The sequence below is a fragment of the Neoarius graeffei genome, chromosome 2, assembly GCF_027579695.1.
Source record: "Neoarius graeffei isolate fNeoGra1 chromosome 2, fNeoGra1.pri, whole genome shotgun sequence".
Lineage (NCBI taxonomy): Eukaryota > Metazoa > Chordata > Actinopteri > Siluriformes > Ariidae > Neoarius > Neoarius graeffei.
Genome location: NC_083570.1, coordinates 29,945,347 through 29,954,644, shown reverse-complemented (window position 1 = coordinate 29,954,644; position 9,298 = coordinate 29,945,347). Strand labels below are relative to the sequence as shown.

Here is a 9,298-nt window from a genome sequence, read left to right as displayed (position 1 = left end):
ATATCACCTATTCTGTAAACAGAATTAATCTGATCACTCCTTTGACATGTACTATGTCTCCATCTAGTAGGTCTTCATGATATGACACTGTGTTGTTTTACAGTTTTTCTGAATTGCTGAAACACATTTCCTGAAATTTCTTCTCCTTTTTCTCAAATCAGTAAACACAAACCCAAAAATTGAATCTATACTCACAAAACATTTTCAGTTGTCTTGCAAAATCCAACAATTGATTCAAAACTATTTTTGATTTACTGTTTCTATGTTCCTGCACATGTAAACACGTGTAAACAAGAAAACCTGCAGAAAAAAGCCCTGCTACACTACAGTGTATTCACCCCCTTTGGTGTTTTGTCCTGTTTTGTTGCATTACAAACTGGAATTAAAATGGATTTTTTTTTGGGGGGGGGTTAGCACCATTTGATTTACACAACATGCCTACCACTTTTAAAGGTGCATTTTTTTTTAATAATTAAGATGAAAAAACAGAAATCTGGAGTGTGCATAGGTATTCACCCTCCAAAGTCAACACTTTGTAGAGCCACCTTTTACTGCAATTACAGCTGCAAGTGTAACCAGGTGTTTGAAAAATACCCACACAGTTAACTGAATACACTAAAAGAAAAGAGACTTTTTTCTATATCTTTATTGGTCTCACATCAGCAACTTGTTAATTATTCTACTGCAATTAAATGCACTATTCAGTTCACATAACCACACGTAGTAGGGGTGCTTAGTCTCAGCAGCCAATCAGAAGCTACGTGGGTCACGCTCAGCTTTTTGCCAGGGGAACGAAAAGCAAGCGCGTGCTTTTTCCGGTCTTTTCCAAGCTCAGCCGAGAAGCGAGGCAGCTGCAAGCTGTGAGAAGAGAACAAAAACGGTAGAAAACGCGGAGAATAAAGAGGGTCGGAACACATCCACTGGAGGCACGGAGCCGTGTGACTGAACAAAGGAGAAACGTTACGTCGGTAAGACGAGTCAAATATCTGAAGGAAAAAAGCTTGTTTACGTTTACCGTCGTTCTCCATGCTGATGCTAGTTCTGTACCTAACAGGCTAATCGTTTACCCTTCGTCTGGAGAGCTGTTGCGAAGCGTGATACCAGCGTGTTCCGCCTTGATATTCACAGAGCAACGGTGAGAAACGTGCCATTTCAGTTGCTCTGGTGCTATTTACCCCCTTGTTTACTGAGTGCTGAAACAAAGTAGTGGTTATGTTAACGTTATGAGTGAACTGAAACTGAATGATGGTGCAACGTTTCTGAACATATTTACAATGTGGTAGCTGAATTCATGCTGATGTGTATATGTAATTTAAAGAGAGAAGTGTTTACTCTTCCTAATGCCAATTTAAAGGGAGGTGTGTTTATTTTCCTAATGCCAATTTAAAGGGAGAAGAGAGTAATTTCATATGTTGTGATGAATATGCACTATGCAACTACAGTATTAAACTTTTTAATGCTACTCAGCTGAGTAGCTGTGTGTAAAGAGGGTAATTTTTGGTGCATTTCTCTTTCATGAATGAATAGGCCTTTACTGTAATGTAAGAGTAAATTAAGCACACTGTAATACCTCTAAGTCTTAAACCAGAAGGGTACTTTTGTGTTATTTGCACATAGTTCTGTTATGGTTATGATAAATGACATTTTGAATGTTGATAACACTGTTAATGGTTACTAACACAAGTATTATTGAGGCACTGTTCACACAAACAGCAAGTAAATATGTGAGCACTTTAACACTTAGTTCTTAAAGATGATGCACTTAAGACTGAATGTTGTACAGTTGTACAACATTCAGTCTTAAGAGAGAGATAATTCATGTCAGAATTGGATGTTAACGGTGTACATCTTTTGACATTTAGATATTCCGAATGATGCATCTACGAATGAGTGGTACTGAATGTATGCTTTTTGACCTTGCTTGTAGGTCAGGTTTTTTTAGTTGAGAGCAGTTCAACTGTGGTCCAGGACAACCTTCTGGCTGAAACCGATGGCGAGCCAAGTTCCCTGAAGAAAGTCAAGCACCAGGATATACATGTACCCATTCATACTCACATTGAACAGTTAGATTACAATACAAGGAACCTTGGAATTTGAACTGAACTGCGGTAACTCTGAAACAGAGCACCTGAAGAGAACTTTCCATACCATTTTATTTTTAAGGGCCCAGGGACAATATTTTATTTTTCTACACTGAGTGCAGAATTATTAGGCAAGTGAGTATTTTGACCACAACATCCTTTTAATGCATGTTGTCCCACTCCAAGCTGTTTAGGCTTGAAAGCCTACTACCAATTAAGTATATTAGGTGCTGTGCATCTGTGTAATGAGAGGGGGTGTGGTCTAATGACATCAACACCCTATATCAGGTGTGCATAATTATTAGGCAACCTCTTTTCCTCTGGCAAAATGGGTCAGAAGAGAGATCTGACAGACTTTGAAAAGTCTAAAATTATGAGATGTCTTGCAGATGGATGCAGCACTCTTGAAATTGCGAAGATGTTGAAACGTGATCACCGAACAATCAAGCGTTTCATTGCAAATAGTCAACAGGGTCGAAAGAAGCGTGTGGAAAAAAAAAGGCGCAAAATAACTGCACATGATCTGCGGAAAATCAAGCGTGAAGCTAACAAGCAGCCATTAGCATCCAGTTCTGCCATATTCCAGAGTTGCAACATTCCTGGAGTGTCAAAGAGTACAAGGTGTGCAATACTGAGGGACATGGCCAAGGTAAGGAAGGCTGAAAAACGACCACCACTGCGTAAGGCACACAAGATAAAACGTCAAGACTGGGCCAAGAAATATCTTAAGACTGATTTTTCTAAGGTGCTGTGGTCTGATGAGATGAGAGTGACTCTTGATGGGCCAGATGGATGGGCCTGTGGCTGGATCAGTAATGGGCACAGAGCTCCACTCTGACTCAGACGCCGTGGAGGTGGAGTACTGCTATGGGCTGTTTTCATCAAAGATGAGCTTGTTGGACCTTTTCAAGTTGAGGATGGACTCAAACTCAACTCCCAGACCTACTGCCAGTTCCTGGAAGAAACCTTCTTCAAGCAGTGGTATAGGAAAAAGTCAGCATCTTTCAAGAAGAACATGATTTTCATGCAGGATAATGCTCCATCTCATGCGTCCAAATACTCCACTGCGTGGCTAGCCAGTAAAGGCCTGAAAGGTGAAAAAATAATGACATGGCCCCCTTGTTCACCTGACCTAAACCCCATAGAGAACCTGTGGTCCATTATAAAACGTGAGGTCTACAAAGAGGGAAAACGGTACACCTCTCTGAACAGCGTCTGGGAGGCCGTGGTTGCTGCTGCACACAATGTTGGTCGTGAACAGATAAAGAAATTGACAGAATCTATGGATGGAAGGCTTTTGAGTGTCCTCATGAAGAAGGGTGGCTATATTGGTCACTGGTTTGTTTTTGTTTTGTGTTTGAATGTCATATGTTTATTTGCAAATCTGGAGTTGTCATATCAGTGTACCTGGTGAAAATAAATAAGTGAAATGGCTACATATTTGGTTTTTATTAAGTTGCCTAATAATTCTGCACAGTGAAAGTTACCTGAACACATACATATTCTCCTAAAATGGCCAAAACTAAAAACACCCCACTCTAACTTCCATACATATTCAGCTTTGATATTTGAGACTTTTTGGTTGACTGAGAACATAGTTGTTGTTCAATTATAAAATTAATCCTCAAAAATACAACTTGCCTAATAATTCTGCACTCAGTGTAGTGTGCACACTACCTTGTATTTTTCTAATTGTTTGGGGTATTTTGTACTTTGTAAACAATATAAGAGTGGCTACTCAACTTTCACTTCTGTGTCTGTCTCATTATTGTTGCTCAGCATTATGGCTCCTGTTGAATTTAGCATCTTCTGATACTGGTCCAGGTTTCATTACTATTCTAAGTCATTTATTATACTGTAATTTACTTTTACATTGGTAAAATTGGTTGCACAAGTCTCTTGGGTATGTCTCTATTAGCTTAGCACATCTAGCCACTGGGATTTTTGCCCATTCCTCAAGGCAAAACTTCCAACTCCTTCAAGTTAGATGGGTTGCATTGGTTTACAGCAATCTTCAAGTTATATCAAAGATTTTCAATTGGACTGAGGTCTCGGCTTTGATTAGGCCATTCCAAGACATCTAAATGTTTCCCTTTAAACCACTCCATTGTAGCTTTAGCAGTATGTTTGGGGCCAATGTCCTTCTGGAATGTGAACTTTCTTCCCAGTCTCAAACCTCAAATGGGTTTTCCTCCAGAATTGCCCTGTATTTAGTACTATCCATTTTTCCTTCAATCCTGACCAGCATCCCCACAGCATGATGCTACCACCACCATGCTTCACATTCGGAATGATGTTCTCAGGGTGATGGTGTTTGGTGTTGGGTTTGTGCCACACATGGCATTTCCCATGATGGCCAAAAAGTTCAAGTCTCATCTGACCAGAGAATCTTCTTCCCTGTGTTTGGGGAGTCTGCCACATGTTGCTGGGCAAACTCCAAACATGTTTTCTTTTTTTTCTTTAAGCAATGGCTTTTTTCTGGCCACATAAAGCCCTGCTTTGTGGAGTGTACAGCTTAAAGCGGTCCAATGGTCAGGTACTCCTATCTCTGCTGTGGATCCTTGCAGCTCCTTTAGTGTTGTCTTTGGTGCGTCTCCTGATTAATGCCCTCCTTGCCCGGTCTGTGAGTTTTGGTGGGCAGCCTTCTCATATTCTTTCCATTTTGCTATAATGGATTTTATGGTATTCTGTGGGATAGTTAAAGTTTGGGATACAGTGGCATGCAAAAGTTTGGGCACCCTAACTGAAAATGTCTGTTACTGTGAATAGTTAAGTGAGCAGAAGATGAACTGATCACCAAAAGGCATAAAGGTAAAGATGACACTTTTCAGCATTTTCTGCAAGATTTGTGTATTATTTTTGTTTTGTACAATTGGAGAGTGAAAAAAGAAAAGGAACACCATGTGAAAGTTTGGGCACCCCAATACATTTGAGTTCTCAGGTAACTTTTACCAAGGTTCCGGATCTTAATTAGCTTATTAAGCTGTGGCTTGTTCAAATTCTTCATTAGGAAAGGTCAGATGATGCAGATTTCAAAGCTGTATAAATTGTCTGACTGACTCGTCAAACTTCTAAAATCAACAGCCATGGGCTCCTCTAAGCAACTCCCTCGCATTCTGAATAATAAAATAATTGATGCTGGAAGATGAAGAAAACTTTCTGAAAGAACTGCTCGTTGGATTGCTAGAAAGGCAAATAAAAAACCTGGTTTGACTGCAAAAGACCTTCAGAAAGATTTAGCAGACCCTGGAGTGGTGGTGCACTGTTCTACTATGCAGCGACACCTGAACAAATATGACCTTCATGGGAGAGTCATCAGAAGAAAACCTTTCCTGCATCCTAGCCACAAAATTCAGCGTCTGAAGTTTGCAAATGAACATCTAAATAAGCCTGATGCATTTTGGAAACAAGTCCTGTGGACTGATGAAATCAAAATAGAACTTTTTGGCCACAATGTGCAAAGGTACAGCGCTCAGCATAAATGAGTACACCCCCTTTGAAAAGTAACATTTTAAACAATATGTCAGTGACCACAATTTCCAAAATGTTGAAAAGACAAAGTTTAATAATAACACCTGTTTAACTTATAACGTGAAAGTAAGGTTAATAATATAAACTTGGATTACACATTTTTCAATTTTACTCAAATTAGGGTGGTGCAAAAATGAGTACACCCCACAACAAAAACTACTACATCTAGTACTTTGTATGGCCTCCATGATTTTTAATGACAGCACCAAGTCTTCTTGGCATGGAATGAACAAGTTGGCGACATTTTGCAACATCAATCTTTTTCCATTCTTCAACAATGACCTCTTTTAATGACTGGATGTTGGATGGAGAGTGATGCTCAACTTGTCTCTTCAGAATTCCCCATAGGTGTTCGATTGGGTTCAGATCAGGAGACATACTTGGCCACTGAATCACTTTCACCCTGTTCTTCTTCAGAAATCCAACAGTGGCCTTAGATGTGTGTTTAGGATCATTGTTATTTTGGAAAAGTGCACGACGACTAAGGGCACAGACTGATGGTAGCATCTTCTCTTTCAGTATGGAGCAATACATCTGTGAATTCATGATGCCATCAATGAAATGTATCTCCCAGACACCAGCAGCACTCATGGACACTGCCACCACCATGTTTCACTGTAGGCACCATGCATTTTTCTTTGTATTCCTCACCTTTGCGATGCCATACAGTTTTGAAGCCATCAGTTCCAAAAACATTTATCTTGGTCTCATCACTCCAGAGTATAGAGTCCCAGTAGTCTTCATCTTTGTCAGCATGGGCCCTGGCAAACTCTAGGTGGGCTTTTTTGTGCCTGGGCTTTAGGAGAGGCTTCTTTCGTGGATGGCATCCATGCATGCCATTCCTCTGCAGTGTACGCCGTATTGTGTCACGGGAAATAGTCACCCCAGTTTAGCTTTCTACTTCATTAGATAACTGCAGTGAACTTGCATGCTGATTTTCTTCAACCCTTCTCATCAGAAGATGCTCCTGTCGAGGTGTTAGGCAAGGCAAGTTTATTTATATAGCACATTTCATACACAGTGGCAGTTCAATGTGCTTTACAGAAGTAAAAGCAAAACAGTAAACAATAGAGAATAAAATTACATAAAATAAATGGGAAAAATATAATAAGAATTAAACAATATAAAAAATAAAAATGAAATAAAAAAAAATAAAATGAAGTAGAAGTTCAAATAGGGGGAGAAAAAAAACAGCAGAATAAAAGTTAAGTAAAATTTGAAACATGCAGAAACTGTAAAAGTACAGATTATAAAAACATGTAAGGAAGACAATATTAATTATTTAACAGAAAGCATCTGAAAACAGCTTGGTCTTTAACCTAGATTTGAAGCTGCCAACAGCAGGAGCATTTTTAATGTCCTCTGGCAGTTGGTTCCATAGCTGTACTGCATAGTAGCTAAAAGCTGCTTCACCACACTTTGTTTTAACAACAGGTTTTACCAGTAAATTTTTCTGCTGCGATCTGGTAGATCTGATTGGGTTAGGCCGCTGCAACATATCAGAGAGGTAATTGGGCCCTGTACCATTTAGAGATTTGTACACCAGCAGCAATGCTTTAAAGTCAATTCTGCAGCTTACTGGAAGCCAGTGAAGGGACCTTAGAATTGGAGTAATGTGCTCTGTTCTTTTTGTTCGTGTGAGAACCCTAGCTGCTGCATTTTGCACCAGCTGAAGTCGTTTGATGGTCTTTTTTGGCAGGCCTGTGAAAAGGCCATTGCAGTAATCAACCCTACTAGAGATGAAGGCATGTATAAGTTTTTCCAGATCAAATCAAATCAAGTTTATTTGTACAGCGCTTTTAACAATAAACATTGTCACAAAGCAGCTTTACAGAATTTGAACGACTTAAAACATGAGCTAATTTTATCCCTAATCTATCCCCAATGAGCAAGCCTGTGGCGACGGTGGCAAGGAAAAACTCCCTCAGACGACATGAGGAAGAAACCTCGAGAAGAACCAGACTCAAAAGGGAACCCATCCTCATTTGGGCAACAACAGACAGCCTGACTATAATATTAACAGTTTTAACAGGTATAACCCTCAACTGTCCTCATGGGGCCGTCCTTCACAGGAGTGGGGCGATAAAACTCCGACCAGACACAGGGCACCAGGATGGATCAAGCAGGTCCGAGGGGCAGAAGAGGCCAGCATCTCAATCCCAGGATCAACATGTAACTCAGAGGGACAGATGGGGGGGGCGGAAGAGAGAGAGAAAGAAAACACGTTGTTAGGTATGCCCTAAAAATGACAAGTATTAAATCTGTGTGGTAGGCTTGCAGAGACGAGAGTCTTTACATCAGGCATAACACACAATGGCATGTTAATATGGTAAAATATATCATGACCTGCTCTGGCTGGATGCTTGATTGGGTGATGGGAGCACACTCCTCAGCAATGATGAGATGCAGATGGGACCCTTAGGGCTGGCCAAGACAATTCAGTTACATTTCACCGGGTCTGGGACATGCGACAGAAAGTCTGACGGCCGATTCCCTGCAGGCTACGATAGCCAGTCGAGGTCTCCACCGTCTCCACCAAAAGATTTCCTGTTGACTCCATGTAACTCAGAGGGACAGATTTGGGGTGGGGGGGAGGGAAAGAAAACACAGGTGGTTAGGTATGCCCAATGTCACCTGAATAAGTAGGAACAGTATACATATTGCACCAAGTACAAGCAGGGACTCCGGCAACTAACTATGACAGCATAACTAAAAGGAGAGAGCCAGAAGGTAACACAGGCATGAGGGAGCCCCGGGACATAAAGCAGCCAGCCACTACACTGTCAACAAACTCGAGTGAGCAAGTGAGTGGGGACTGACAGCATCCATACATCCCAGTTTACCAAAACACTCTATGTCTGAGGACCCTCCAGATCTACTCCTTTACCTCATAAACACCATTAACAAAAGGCTTGACTAAACAGATATGTTTTCAGCCTAGACTTAAATGCTGAGACTGTGTCTGATTCCCGAACATTACTTGGAAGGCTGTTCCATAACAGTGGGGCTTTGTAAGAAAAGGCTCTGCCCCCTGATGTAGCCTTCACTATACGAGGTACCAGCAGATAGCCTGCACCTTTTGATCTAAGTAGGTGTGGCGGGTCATAGAGGAGCAGAAGTTCACTCAGGTACTGTGGTGCGAGACCATTTAGTGCTTTAAAGGTCAATAGTAGTATTTTATAATCAATACGAAATTTGATTGGGAGCCAGTGCAGTGTGGATAAGACAGGCGTGATGTGGTCATATTTTCTAGTTCTAGTACGGACTCTTGCTGCCGCATTTTGAACTAACTGGAGCTTGTTTATGCACTTATTGGAACATCCATACAGTAAGGCATTACAATAATCCAACCTGGAGGTAACGAAAGCATGGACTAGTTTTTCTGCATCATGCAATGACATTAAATTTCTTATCTTTGCAATATTTCTGAGATGAAAGAAAGCTATCTGGGTGATGTTATCAATGTGAGTTTCGAATGAAAGACGGGTCAATAATCACTCCGAGGTCTTTTACTGCTGCACGTGAAGAAACAGAAAGGCCATCCAGAGTCACTGTGTAATCAGAAAACTTACTTCTAACTGTATGTGGTCCTAGCACAAGTACTTCAGTCTTGTCAGAGTTAAGCAGAAGGAAATTAATAAGCATCCAGTGTCTAATGTCCTTAACACATTCCTCAATTCTATTAA

General features: G+C 40.7%; 1 long non-coding RNA gene across 1 annotated transcript; it reads left to right on the top strand.

Moving 5' to 3' along the window:
• The first annotated feature begins 808 nt into the window (after positions 1-808).
• Positions 809-3,829, top strand: LOC132872484 (uncharacterized). The gene is made up of 3 exons (XR_009651444.1): positions 809-968; positions 1,055-1,135; positions 1,928-3,829. It is a non-coding gene; the product is annotated as an uncharacterized LOC132872484 (long non-coding RNA).
• The last annotated feature ends 5,469 nt before the right edge of the window (positions 3,830-9,298 follow it).